The sequence below is a fragment of the Thalassophryne amazonica genome, chromosome 2 (genome assembly GCF_902500255.1).
Source record: "Thalassophryne amazonica chromosome 2, fThaAma1.1, whole genome shotgun sequence".
NCBI classification, from domain to species: Eukaryota; Metazoa; Chordata; class Actinopteri; order Batrachoidiformes; family Batrachoididae; genus Thalassophryne; species Thalassophryne amazonica.
In genome coordinates, this window is record NC_047104.1 from 11,386,396 (window position 1) to 11,401,784 (window position 15,389).

Consider the following 15,389-nt stretch of genomic DNA (forward strand, 5'->3'; position numbering starts at 1 on the left):
TTTTTTTTTTTTTTTTTTTTTTTTTTTTTTTTTACTTTGTGCCGCTCTGTGCGTGTCCTCTTTAAACACAGCTGATCCGTGAAGCGCAACTACGAAGACTTTTTCCCACTCAAATGGAAAAAACACCAGTCTCTTTCTGAGGATGACATGATGTAAAAACGCAGATAAAATGTTCTTACTTGTCAATCTCATTGTGTTTTCTGCATAAATTAAAGGTTATCCATTCTTCTGCTCAAACAGGAAGCCAGGGGTGAATCCATGCGGGAAGGGGGAGTGGGCAAGGGGTGTGTGTGTGTGTGGGGGGGGGGGGGGGGGGGGGCCTCCTCACAACAGCCCTCGATTAGATGTCCACTTTGAAGACATTTTTTTTCATACTATTATTACTACTAATGCTACTTGTAATGATAATAATAATAACAACAACAACAATAGTAATTTCAAGAACTGTTTAGAAAGAATTTAAATGTTAGAAAAATGTTAGAAAGAATTTAATAGTTACATTTATAAACAATGTAGGTTAGAAATTGTAAGTTTTACCATTACAGTGCTGTCAACAGTTAAATATGAGGTTAAGAAAGATGTCTTTATTTTATTATTTTTTTTATATAAAAACAAGTATTATCTTCATATAAAGTGAGTATTGGCAAAACAGGCTATCATTTTCACGTTGAGGTGGTGGGGGGTGTTGTCAGCAGCTGCTGAAAGTAACTAATAATCTACCCTAGTTACTTTTAAAATTGAGCAATCAGTAAAGTAACCAAATTACTTTTTCAAGGAGTAATCAGTAATTGGATTACTTTTACAAAGTAACTTTGGCAACACTGGGACTGAATCCTTATTGTATAACTGTTTTTCATCAAATATTCAGTAGTGAATGTCTTGTCATATCTACTCTGTTTGCATTTTCCTCATAAAATCACAGACCACAATTAATTTAACTTTACGTAATTCTCAGAGATTCTTGTAATCATCCAGATGTCCCTACGACACTGTCAAGTTCAATATTGGTGACTGCTGCTGGCCGTTAAGACAATGGAGGTATATAATACTCAAAATTTAGCTTAACTAGCGAGCTAGTTATGGCTAGCTAAAGCCATAGCCATAATCTCTTTAGCGTTGAACATGTAGACATACACTTATCTCTGCAGTGATGGTCATATCTCCAGGTGCTCTGCCTTCGAGATTGAGAGACGCGGGGGAAGCGCCTATGGAATCATAAGGTCAATGGACAGAGGTGTTTGGCGATACAGATACCTTTAGAACCCAACCTTTCAGGGTCCTGGTGCTTCCTGTCTTACCAGATGGTTGTGAGCATAAAACACCAACCAGTGACCGTTGGTGACAACTGGATGTCTTCGGGACTAGGTCTGTTTTAGGAGACATGCATGAGGAGACTCACTTGCATTCAAGATGTTCAGATCTGTTTGTTGTGATTTGGCGCTATATAAATAAAATTGATTGATTGATTGATTGATTTTGGCCATATGTCTTGACTCTCTATGGATGATCCAGCACACAGTTGCCTCAATGTTGAAGAACAACTGGAGAAGGCCAAAGACACACCCACATTTCAGTTGGCTGCAGCAGATAGATGGTTAATTTTGAGAAGTGGAGATGAACCTGCCTGGATGGTCACCATCCAGAGCCCAAGGCGTTTCTGTTTTGTGGTGTATGCGGTGATCTGCAGCAAATGTCTGTGTTCCCAGAACTGATAATTGCACATTAGCTCCACCGGTCCCACAAGGAGTCACTACCAAACCTCCACACTGTTCCATTTCATGAGGCCCTGTGAGGCCCATTTTTGCTCAAGAACAGACACCAGATATCAATGTTGCCCAGTGCGCTGTGAAAGGGGGGCAAGGTGGGCCAGGGTGACCATAAAAAAACAGATAGACCTTCAGAGTTTTCGGCGTGTCTCTGTCTCTCTCTGTCATTTTCTCTCTCTTACCCCTCCCTATCCCTACAGCCCTTGCTCAATTCTTATTTTTTATTTTTTTCCTGTACTATGAATAAATTTAGTCTGTCCCGGACATGAAAATGTCAAATACCTAAAATACACCTAGGCTAAATAGCATATTAATTTTTAATGCCTGCTCATCCTATGCTGCTATTCTCATATCAGGCCTGTCTGCCAACAGCTGTTGCTGGCTCTCCGGCTGGGAATTTATCATCCATCTAGCTAAAAGAGGGGAGAGAGGGAGAATAAAAAAGAGAGAGATGGGAGACATTGTTCAGAAGACAAGGAAAGGGGAGGGACAGATCCATGTTTTCATGGGTCCCTACCTTGCATTTATATCACCGAGACCTCGCAACTTTTTTGCTTTGAGCTTGATATACGAGTGGGATTCAATTACGCTAATGCCAAACATAAATTGTTCAAGATTCGGCCATATTGGTTCCTTTTCCCCCCTTCACAGTGCGTTATATCACAGGCTCCTCATACATAAAAGAGAAACAAGGAGCTGAGTGGTGACATTGACGATGGAGGTAGTGACATTGGGGAGAGCGGCAGAGGGAGGCGAGATGCACTGAAGCAATGTGCCAGTGTGGGTGTTGAATGCCACCCATGTGTGTTTTTAGGTGGCATGTGGCGGATGATTATCATAGATTATCACAATCCAGATTGTTACAAGTTCTGTCTGCGCACATAGCAGCAGTGTACTGTAGCTGTGTGACTGCCTGTGTGCGTTTTGGTTTTAGACACAGTGCCTTTGGGGATAAGACTAAATGGTGAGTGAATGACAAACGGAGTGTGTGCCTCGGCGTGCACTTCACTTTTGTCTGCGTGCATTTTAGATACGATACGATACAGGAAAATAAAGAAATGTGGAGAAGGCTCAGGTTGAGGACGTTCTGCTAAAAGGTAAAGACCCGTTTTTACGACCACGCTGAAACACATTTGTGTCACTTCCAGCCAACACAGAGCGGAGAATTATGGGTAATCAATTGGTGCAGAGGCTTTTAGACAAGCTGACATGCAGCCCTCTAACCCATCGTATGCACCGGGCGCAGACATGAGACGTCATGCATGCAACACGTTTTTTATTCCAGCTTCTGTGGGCCATTACAGCCCAGCAAGTGCACAGCGGGAGCAAAGAGAATTGTTGTGTTGGTGATTTATCCCAAGACCTGACCTAGGAGATGGAAAAATGAAGCCAACGTGGAAGTGGCAAATCTTGCAGTTCCTTGAATGGCCACATGAATTTGAGTCTAAAAGTGAGTGAATCCCCATAGAAGCTCATGTCAAAATGATTAAAAAAAAAATTAATCAGTTTAAGCTATTTTAAGCCATAAAGGTATAGATAATTAGGGGAGTGGTCACTCTGAGTGACAGCTGGTGTTTTGAGTTGGCATGCCAGCTGCTCTGGACGTAATCTGGTCGAAACCACCGTTTCTTCCTTTCTGACTATTTTATTAGAAATATCTGGGATCATATGACTTGATGTGCGGTTAATTCAATGCACTCTCATGGCAGTTTGTGAAGTTATTGATTAGATTGTGATACATCATGAAAATCTACTGTGTTTTGTGATGCTATCACAATCTAATTCCATGAGTCTAGGCCGGGTTAATTTTGGTGCTCCAGTAGTTCCATTTAGGTAAAATGTTAGTATTATTTAATTTATATTTTTGCTCCGTTAGGACCAGGATAGCAGTAATTACCAAGTAGCATTGGTAGCACTGGATCTCCTGATGATGCAGTGCATTTTAATACCTGCACCCAACCACTGACCAGGGTAAAAAAATAAAGTTAAACAAAGTTATTCTGCTACCAAAGAAACAAATCAAAGCTAAGGCTAACTGTGAGATTGGGCTTCATTCATTTCACCCAGATTGTCCACCGTCTACTGCACATTTAATTCAATTCAATTCAATCAATTTTTTTATATAGCGCCAAATCACAACAAACAGTTGCCCCAAGGCGCTTTATATTGTAAGGCAAAGCCATACAATAATCATGTAAAACCCCAACGGTCAAAACGACCCCCTGTGAGCAAGCACTTGGCTACAGTGGGAAGGAAAAACTCCCTTTTAACAGGAAGAAACCTCCAGCAGAACCAGGCTCAGGGAGGGGCAGTCTTCTGCTGGGACTGGTTGGGGCTGAGGGAGAGAACCAGGAAAAAGACATGCTGTGGAGGGGAGCAGAGATCGATCACTAATGATTAAATGCAGAGTGGTGCATACAGAGCAAAAAGAGAAAGAAACAGTGCATCATGGGAACCCCCCAGCAGTCTACGTCTACAGCAGCATAACTAAGGGATGGTTCAGGGTCACCTGATCCAGCCCTAACTATAAGCTTTAGCAAAAAGGAAAGTTTTAAGCCTAATCTTAAAAGTAGAGAGGGTGTCTGTCTCCCTGATCTGAATTGGGAGCTGGTTCCACAGGAGAGGAGCCTGAAAGCTGAAGGCTCTGCCTCCCATTCTACTCTTACAAACCCTAGGAACTACAAGTAAGCCTGCAGTCTGAGAGCGAAGCGCTCTATTGGGGTGATATGGTACTACGAGGTCCCTAAGATAAGATGGGACCTGATTATTCAAAACCTTATAAGTAAGAAGAAGAATTTTAAATTCTATTCTAGAATTTACTGTTTAGACAGAAGTCAGACAACTGCACAGTTAGCATACGTGCCTGTCAGAACTCCCGGGGCATTCAGAGGTGGGCACGGGACCAATATTACATTTGTTGGAACGCCCAATAAATGGACTACATTTATATAACGCTTTTCCATCTGCATCAGACGCTCAAAGCACTTTACACATCAATGCCTCACATTCATCCTGATGTCAGGGTGCTGTCATGCAAGGCACCCACTACACACTGGGAGCAATTAGGGGATTAAAGACCTTGCCCAAGGGTCCTTAGTGATTTTCTGATCAGGCTGGGATTTGAACCGAGGATCTTTTGGTCTCAAGCCCAATGCCTTAACCTAAATATGGAAAGGAGGTGGTGATGAATACTGAAAGGGGAGGTGATGGTCTAGTGGTTAAGTGTTGGGCTTGAGACCACAGGATCCACAGTTCAAACCCCAGTCTGGACGGACAATCACTATGGACCCGTGGGCAAGGTCCTTAATCCCCAAGTTGCTTCTGGTGTGTTGTGACCGCCTTGCATAGCGGCACCCTGACATCAGTGTGTGAGTGTGTCTGTGTGAATGTGAGGCATCATCGTAAAGTGATTTGAGCTTGTGATATAGATGGAAAAACGCTATATAAATGCAGCCATTCACCATTCAATAGAAATGTCTGATTTCAGCTCTATTCCACCTGGATGTCATTTTCATGCAATTGCTTGCATGAGTAGAATAATTACTGATTTTATAAAAATAATTCTCCATACAAAATAAAGTATTTTGTGGGTCACATGAGACATTTATGGAACTCGGGCAAGACCAGCGCAGACTGATGATGTTGTCACAGGTACGATGTGGTCGAGATGAGAAAATTCTTGTGAAATCTTATTCCCTTTTTTTTTCTTTTTTTTTTTTTGCTTTTTATGATGTGTTGCAGCCACAAAATTATTATTATTTTTTTATATTTTGGGTGGTCGTTTAACCAACTTTCATTAAAAACGTTGGTGAGTGGATCCTGGGGGGTGGAGGGGGGGGGGGCATTCCAATGCGTGGATACAGAAAATGCTTTTTATTTCTGTTGGTTTTAATGATGTTTATTGCTGGTTTTACCTAAACAAGTTGTAAATGGAGTCTTCTACCACACGCTGCATCCATTCCATCTGTATTTCTGTTTTCTGAAACAGTTTGCAGCTGATTAGAGAATAACTGTTAACTTGGACGAAGATGCCAATTTATTAGACACCTGGCTGCCGACATCAGCCACCTCAAGCGTCAGCAGAACCAAGACTGTTTTCGAATGTGTGGCAATAAAAAAAATATCCTGTTGTTGCAGGATGTTTGTCTGGACAGTTTGTTAGTGTGCAGTTGAAGATAGTTTGTTGATGAACCTGTGTGCAGCCTTACCTTAGTACACCAGCGGCATAGTGAAGTGTAACCTGTCTGTGGGATGAAGTGGCCTCTCACTGTCACTTCTGACTGGCTGCTGCTGACGGCAACGGCCACCTGCAGAGAAAAACAGAGGAGGACTTCAGCAAGCCAGGAGGGATGGAAGGCAGAGCATGAAATATAGAGCAGAAGGAAAGAAGAAGAGAGGGATGGTGAAGAAGCAAAAGAAGGTGGGGTAAGGGGGAGGTGATGTCAAAATGAAAATGTAACAAATTCAGCGAGCGAAAGCTGCAGAGGTCAAGGGAACGCAGCCGAAAAAGGTTAAAGATGAAATCAACGCCAGCGCGCTGCGGTGCCCAGAGGCACAGCTGAAAATCTATCCCTCCAAGGCAAGGCCACCGCTGACGCGAGGCAGACAAGAAGCTAAATACTGCACGCCACTCGGGGATCTTTCATTTTCAACCGATCAATAAGGGCTTATATTTATCAGGGCCTCCGAGCAGCTGCCACGTCTGACAACCTCCACTTCATTTTTGCACTCCTCCTCCTCCTCCTCCTCCTCTTCTTCCTCCTCCTCCTCCTCCTGCACCTCACACGCTAAATTGAGACCCATCGACCATGAAAAGGGGCATAGACCCTGGATTGCCATTAACCCCACGCATGTCGCTGGATGTGCACTCGCACACGCGCACATGCACAAATGCCCTCGAGATAGATTTGGGCTAAAAGTCCGTCTCCCCCTTCTTTAAAGAAACAAGCTGTATCATTAAGGCCTTGGCACAGACACCGGCACCTCTTCATGCCTTTTGTTCACCAAGCTGCCCATGCCACCCAACCCCCCACCCCACTCCCCCCCCTTCTCATTTAGCCACACATTCACTCCACTTTCAGTTTTCTACATCTGTTTTTGCAAGTGAATTTTATTCCAAATATACCAAATCCTGCATTCGCACTACGGAGCTTCATGAGGAAGCCTGGGTGTCTGAGTTAAAATAACTGGCTGTCTAATCATCTGCACAACAATGTTTGCTGTGAGGCATTCTAAATAGATTATCGCTAGTCCATCTGTGTCATCATTGATTTATAAGGCATTAAGCTGCTTGGGGAAGAGACAGGGCCTTGCCTCCTCTGCTGTTAAAGGGGTTTCTTGTCAAAATCAGGGGCACGGCAACGCAACAAATGTGGCGCTCGTCTAACCTCCCCTTTAATCGTCAGGCGAGAGGAAGTGAAAATAGGACGGGCGTGTGCGATTTTTTTTGAAAAGGGAAGTATGAATCCAAATTTTCTGCATCTCTTTTTGTTTGGCGATACAAAGAAATGGGGCGGGGGGGGTTGAAGGAAAAAATACACAGAGCGAGAGAAACAAATAGCGCGCACAGTCACACACGTGCACATACACAAACGCACGCACACACACACACACACACACGTGCAGGAAAAAATAAAACAAGGGACATCATTAACATATGAATGCTATATGCAAATAGTCGGGAGAGAGCAGATGTTATTGCATTTAATTGACCTATATGTGAATTGCATCCAAACCTTTCAGTGTATTTCTGGGCCCGCTGAGTACAGTTTTGACTGGCTTTCTAGTACCACTCAACACAGAAGCTGCAAGAGCAGCGTGCATGACGGCTTTAGCGGTGTTTAAACATAAAGGACAACACTAAGACTAGAATAGAATAGAATAGAATAGACAGCAGTGAAAAAATTACGTTACCTTTTATTACTACTAGTGTTACTGCTTTAAGTATTATTACAAGTACAGCTGTTACACAATCACCTGTTTGTCTCTTTGATTGTTGTATCTCTAAATGTGATGCACTGATTTTAACAGTCTTTAGGTGACTTCAGGGACAATTATACTTTGAGGCAAATCTGGATACCATTGCCAAATCCTATTTTGAATTTCTTTAACATTGCAAGACAGGACTTTTTTATTTTTTTTAAATGTTGTATTTGTCAGACAGGACAATTACATTTTCACTGTCTGACATATGCACTCAATGTGTGTTTCTAGTTATAAACCGGCATGCCTGCAGTATCTCACTGAGCTGTGACTTTTGGAGAGTAGTTGGAGACAAATATTTGTGAGAAAAAAATGCGAATTATCAAGAATTTTCTCTTGGAATCAAACTGACCTGTATGTGTAATTTTGTCACACTTCCAAGGGCCCTAGAACAGTTTGCGCCTGTTTCTCACCCTGAATGTCAGATTCTCATTTTTGTCTCCAATCAGTCACAATTTAGTTTCATAGGTTCCCAACCCGGGCAGCACGGTGGCTTAGTGGTTAACACTGTTGCCTCACAGCAAGAAGGTCATGGCTTTGATTCATACCTGTGGCCTTTCTGTGTGGAGTTGTGGAGTTTGCGTGTTTTCCCCGTGTTTGTGTGGGTTCTCTCCGGGTACTCCGGCTTCTTCCCACATATATAGACACACCAGTCAGGAGGATTGGATACTTTAAATTGTCTGTAGGTGTGTGTGTGTGGGTGTGAATGTGTTTGTTTGTCTGTATGTGACCCTGCAACAGACTGGCATCCCGTCCAGGGTGTACCCTGCATCATGCTCCATGACTGCTGGGATAGACTCCAGCCCCCAATGACCCTTAATTGGAGCATGTGGTTGAAGATGAGTGAGTGAGGTTCCCAACCCCTCACAAAGTTGTCTCACATTTAGCACACTTTTCTGAGTCACAGAAACTAATTAGAGATGGGTTTGATAAGGGTTTGAGATGCCAGCAATGGATTTGTGATTATTTTGAGAAAAAATGTGTCACACAAATTTTTTGAACATGTTCAAAATGCCAGCAACAAAAAAGTGAGGCCTGACTACTCATGTGAGTAAGTTGAGAACCTCCTTGAACGTTTCGAGACAGTTTGGAAACTCCCTCATGAATGCGGTTCAAAATTTGTTGCCAACAGTCACAGATTGGTGAGACTGCTACCTTAAGGGCCTTTGCATCAGGAAAGAGTAGTTTACATTTCTCCAGATCAAAATATTTTATCTCTTTTTTTAAAGACGTCTTACTCTTATCTCTTAATATATTTAACATCTGCTAAGGTATATAACAGTCCAGATTCCCCTACACTCTAGCATGTAGTTTGGGCTGACTAGATTATACACTTCTATCCAAGAGCGTTTTTCATAAATATGTCTGTATTTCAATGTTAAGTTTGTTTGTTTGTCTGTTAATTTATTCCATTATAATTTAAAGCAAAACTTGTTCATGGAACATATAGTGTCAGTATCAATAATGCACAATTTGATGACAAAGACCAGTTGTGATCCAAAAAAAAAAAAAAAAACCCTCCTTTCCATCGCAGGAAAAATCCTTGCACGGTTGCTCCTGAACAGATTGGTACCCACCATAGTTAAAGGCCACTTCCCAAAAAGCCAGTACAGTTTCAGAGCCAACCAAGGCACTACAGACATGATGTTCATCCTCAGACAGCTCCAGGAGAAGTGCCGGGAGCAAAACAAAGGACTGTATGTGACATTCATTGATCTGACTAAAGCGTTCGATACTGTGAGCAGCAAGGCATGTGGAAAATCATGGAACATCTCGAATGTGCTCCAATGTTCCTCAGCATGGTCATCCGACTGCATGAAGGTCAGAGTGATCAAGTTAGCCTCAGTGGTGACTTCTCAGAGCCCTTGTCAACAGAATTAAAGAGGGTCAGTGTCCTTGCACCCTTTTCACCCTTTTCACCATCTTCTTCAGCATGATGCTCAAGCAGGCCACTAGGGACTTTGAAGCTGAAGATGCTGTCTATATCTGCTATCACCTCAATAGCAGTCTGTTCAACCTCAGATGATTACAGGCCCACACAAAGACCCTGGAGCACCTGATCCATGACCTCCTGTTTTCCGACAATGCTGCACTCATTGCTCACACAGAAAGAGCCTTGCAGCCATTGACATTATGTTTCACAGAGGCTGCCCAGTTATTTGGGTTCGAGGTCAGCCTGAAGAAGACAGAAGTCCTCCACCAGCCTGCACCTCAGAAAGAATACTGCCCCCCCATAATATTAGTATTGGTAAACACAGAACGAAAATCAGTCAAGCAGTTCACCTTCCTTCATCAAATGCCAAGATGGACAAGAAGATTAATAACAGATTTGCCAAAGCAAACGGGGCATTCAGCAGATTACGTAAAAGGATCTGGAACAAGAGACACCTGAAAGAGGGCACAGCGATCAGAGTGTACAGAACCATTGTTCTCCCCACACCACACCATGGCTCTGAATTGTGGGTCATTTACCACCACCACGTGTGACTTCTCGAGCGCTTCCATCAGCACAATCTCTGCTCCATCCTCACAATCTACTGGATGTCAAATTCCTGGAGCAGGCAGGGATTTCCAGTATTGAGGCCATGCTACTGAAGTCTCAGCTGCAATGGGCAGGTTACATCTTTAGAATGGAAGACCCTTGTCTGCCTAAGATTGTTCTGTAGGGCAAACTCCCCAGTGGACACCATAACAGAGGGGCACCAAAGAAGAGACACAAGCACTCTTTGAAAAAGTCCCTTGGTGACTGTCACATCGACCACCGACTTTGGTCGACGCTTGCTGCAAACCGCAAATTCTGTCATCACACTATCCACTAGGCTGTCTCCTCCTTTGAAGACTCTCCCAGGACCAGTTTAAAAACAAGAGACAGAGTCCTTGTTTTTAAACCAGAGACTGCAAATTCTCAGCACCAAACCCAGATCTGATCTTCCTGCAGAAGCTGCAGCCGGACCTGCCTGTCCCGCACTGGCCTTGTCAGCCACGAGCGTGCCTTGGGGTCAGCGTAAACCACCCACTCAATAGTTCTTCATTTGTAAAGTAAAGCCATGATGATATTTTTAATAAATTTGCAAAAATTTGGGGTTTTGTGTGTAGAATTATGAGGGGGAAAATAATTTACTCCATTTGGTAATAAGGCTGTAAAATGTGGAAAACGTGAAGCACTGTGAATACTTTTCGGATGCACTGTAGATCGTAGTATTTAAAGGAAGCCTCCGAACTTGTACACAAACATAATCAACATTTTAAACTGAGTACATTTTAATACTAAGTGTACATTTGTAACTCAAACACATCTTCCCAACCTTGCATTCAGCAGGTAAAGAGAGAAGAACAAGAAAGAATGAGAACAGTGGGAAAGTCACATATTTTACTCTGCTGTGTTTGCATGGGTGAGCCATGAAAATCACAGATGCTATTTTCATCTGTGTCTCTACTTTCCTTTTTCTTGTCATCCTTCTCTCCCACCCAGGTTTATTCTCTTATTCTGTCCCTCTCTTTCAACCCCCGCCCCTCCCCCTGTCTTGTGAATGTCATTAAATTGTATTAAATAGCCTTTTGTCCAGGGGGCCGCTGAGCCGAAACCGTCTAAAGAACAAGTGTAGTGCGTGTCACCGTGAGCACGCGTGTGCTAAAGATGACAAGGAGGATGCAGGGGAAAAGATAGAAAAAGGCGAGTGTAGAAGGAGTTGGGATGGAAAAAAGAGAGTGCTGTGCCTGCCTGTGTGTGTGTGTGTGTGTGTGTGTGTGTGTGTGTGTGTGTGTGTGTGTGTGTGTGTGTGTGTGTGTGTGTGTGTGTGTGTGTGTGTGTGTGTGTGTGTGTGTGTGTGTGTGTGGCTCTCTAACAATGGTGACACATACTAATAGAAACATACCTCATAAATTACAAGCTTTCAGGGTCTGGCAAGCTGACATTTTCTGTGTGCGCGGGACAATTTCATATCTGCGGTGTGAAGTCGAGGGGCTGCTGGACCAAATTGCATCACACTGAGATGCCAAAGGATTAGCATAAAAATTAACACTTAAATTTCAGCTTATTGTCAACCCCACTCCTGCTCCGGCTGCCTCACAACAATCAATTCCTCTTGGAAATCTGATTAGATTCCATGACGCTTATTATCCCAGTCATGTCGGCTTGTCCTTGCTACCAACACCGCCTCACATGTACAATCACACAAACACGCACAACACTGGCAGTGTTGAAGCACTGGCTGCAGTGACTGCCCAGAACCATGGTTTAAATGGAATGATGGCAAAATAAGTCCACAGGTGTGACGCTTCTTTAAACAAACAATGCTTCATTTTTATTGTCATCCATCCATCCGTCCATCTATCCATGCCAGCCAAAGTGTGCTGAAGTTTGCTAAAGGGTGACAGGCATGGTACATTGCTGCACAGAGCAGCAGTCTGCCACAGAGATAACACACACACACACACACACACACACATACATATATATATATACATATATATATATATATATATATATATATATATATATATATATATTGAATGAAGCACATTTAACAAAGCACAGGAACTCAGTAGCACATGTGCACATAACAGGGTGTGCTGTTGCTCAATATAACAACTTTTAAATTATGAATATAAGCAAAATGGGCAAATAAACATGCTGGACAACATACTGGTAAATCGACTGCATTTATATAGTGTTTTTACATCTATATTAGATGCTCAAAGCGCTTTATAGTGATGCCTCACATTCATGCTTTCACACACACTCTGATGGCAGGGTGCTGCCATGCAAGGCTCTCACTAAACATCAGGAGAAATTTGGGGATGAAGGACCTTGCTCAGGGGCCCTTAGTGATTTTCTAGCCAGAGAGGGGGTTTGAACCAAGGATCCTCTGGTTTCAAACCAACTGCTTAACCACTGGACCATCACCTCCATTGAATGCTATTTGATGCAGCTTGGACAAAAGGACTCACCAGATGGACACCGATGTCTTATAATCCATAAAATATGGAAACCATTCCAGGATATCTCCAGGATTACGCAAGAACAATGTAAACCTTTTTTAAGACATGTTAATGCCTGTCTAAATACAATGAACAACCAATTCTGCAATAATGAATAAGAAATGTCCAAAGTTACATGATCACATCAGCAAACAAGAAGGGCTGCATTGCACACATGCAGCAGATCACAGAGTCCACTTTAACTTCATTTAATGCTCCAAATCCAACCCAACCAAATCCAAATCATGTGTCCACTCTAATGATCCACTCCTATCTAAATATATATTTTGTCTACCAGATCACAGACATTGCCAGAATCTGGACTAGTGTAAATCAATGGATAGACAATCATGGGAAATTGAACACTCAACTTTGACCCTGACTGTGATCACAATCATGATCATTCACATTTGTTTCTGATTGCATAACAAACTAAGAAATTGCATGTCCTTTTGTATTCACTGCCTTTGCTCAATACTTTGTTGATGCACCTTTGGCAGCAATTACAGCCTCAAGTCTTCTTGAATATGATCGCACAAGCCTGGTGCACCTATCTTTGGGCAGTTTTGCCCATTCCTCTTTGCAGCACCTCTCAAGCTCCATAAGGTTGGATGGGTAGTGTTGATGCACAGCCATTTTCAGACGTTCAATCGGAATCAGGTCTGGGCTCTGGTTGGGCCACTCAAGGACATTCACAGAGTTGTCCTGAAGCCACTCCTTTGATATCTTGGCTGTGTGCTTAGGGTCATTGTTCTGCTAAAAGATGAACCGTCACCTCAGTCTGAGGTCAAGAGTGCTCTGGAGGAGGTTTTCATCCAGGATGTCTCTGTACATTGCTGCATTCATCTTTCCCTCAATCCTCACTAGTCTCCCAGTTCCTGCTGCTGAAAAACATTCCCACAGCATGATGCTGCCACCACCATGCTTCACTGTAGGGATGGTGTCTGGTTTCCTCCAAACATGACACCTGGCATTCATACCAAAGAGCTCAATCTTTTTCTCATCAGACCAGAGAATTTTCTTTCTCATGGTCTGAGAGTCCTTCAGGTGGCTTTTGGTAAACTCAAGGCAGGCTGCCATGTGCCTTTTACGATTGTGTGACTTCCGTCTGGCCACTCTATCATATAAGCCTGGTTGGTGAATTGCTGCAGAGATGCTTGTTCTTCTGGAAGGTTCTTCTTTCTCCACAGAGGAATGCTGGGGCTCTAACAGAGTGACCATCACATTCTTGGCCACCTCCCTAACTAAGGCTCTTCTCCAATCACTCAGTTTAGACGGTCGGCCAGCTCCATGAAGACTCCTGGTGTATATGAATTTCTTCCATTTATGGATGATGGAGGCCACTCAAGTAGACTCTAATTAAGCTGTAGAAACATCTGGAAACAGGATGCACCTGAGCTCAGTTTTGAGCTTCATGGCAAAGGCTGTGAATACTTATGTACACGTGATTTCTTAGATTATTTATTTTTAATTAATTTGCAAATATATATATATATATATATATATATATATATATATATATATATATATATATATTGGCATAAACCATAGTGTCACTTATTGATTTTTGGGGAGGTAAAATCAGATCTGAGCCAGCTTGTTTGTTTATTTAGTTTTTTTTTTCCCTTTTTTTGGGGGGGGGGGGTGCCTACAGTACTTGGCAGATGTGTGTATTGACTAGGTGCTTAATCTAAAATTATTTGTAAGACTATACAGCAGCTTTATCAGTCACATGAATCTTAAATATGTTGATGAATATGATTTTTTTTTTTTGCCTGCCTTCCTGCCATCACATTTTCGGGGATATAAATTATTAGATTTAGATTTGATTTTTGCAGATTTTCCCTAAACTAATAATCCAAATGGTTCTATGCCTCCTTTGCGTACCATCACCCTCTGCAAATTAACTTCCCTGAATCCCATTCGTCCTCAAGTACACAACCGTCACTAATGCTTTATGTTTACAACAGAAAGTTGGAATGTTGTTAAAAAAAAATCTCATTTCGAGATCTCACGAGGCTGTCGCAATGAAATATTTGTCAATAATGCTTTCTGTTGTAGCGCATTGCACAAGTATGTACTAAAAGCACAGTGCATGTTGGGTGGCTTTGGTAAGACTCTTGGTTGTTTAGACAAATGGCATTTCATCGCATCCAGATGTCTTTAAGCTGTGTTCAACCACCATCGTTGCCTTCCAAGGCGCAGGCTGAATGTATACAAACATCTCCCCATAACTGCATTCCTCATCTGGGCCTACGCGCGTCACAGCGCTCGTCACTAAGATCGGATGACAGGCCACGGTAAGTTTAATTCAATCCTCACAGGAAGCCTGCTCTGCATGGCTACTTGATTACTTTAGACCAGTTCAAACTTTAACACTGTGGATTAGCTGTTACAAATTTACACATAAAACGTACATTCACCAAGGCCACACAATCCTTTAGGTTTACCGGATCAGATTGCATTGGTTGATTCACACCATGTGAAACATCTGGAGGTGAAGTCTTCAGCCCAGTTTGTCTGTTTGAAAACTGTGAACACCACAACTTTAAAAGTAACAAAATCATGTTAAAGGGGTCATATTTAGGGAATAACCCTGTTGTGACTGATGATTTGCGGATGTTCCTGCTGTTATACAGTCGCACAAAAAGGAGTTTTACA

General features: G+C 42.5%; 1 protein-coding gene across 1 annotated transcript in view; it reads right to left on the reverse strand.

Moving 5' to 3' along the window:
• znf536 (zinc finger protein 536) overlaps positions 1–15,389 on the reverse strand; it is a 740,368-nt gene that overhangs the window by 468,928 nt on the left and 256,051 nt on the right. The window contains exon 4 of the mRNA XM_034160487.1: positions 5,975–6,073. The gene's annotated coding sequence lies outside the window, so the exon portion shown is untranslated. The remainder of the gene's footprint in view (positions 1–5,974; positions 6,074–15,389) is intronic.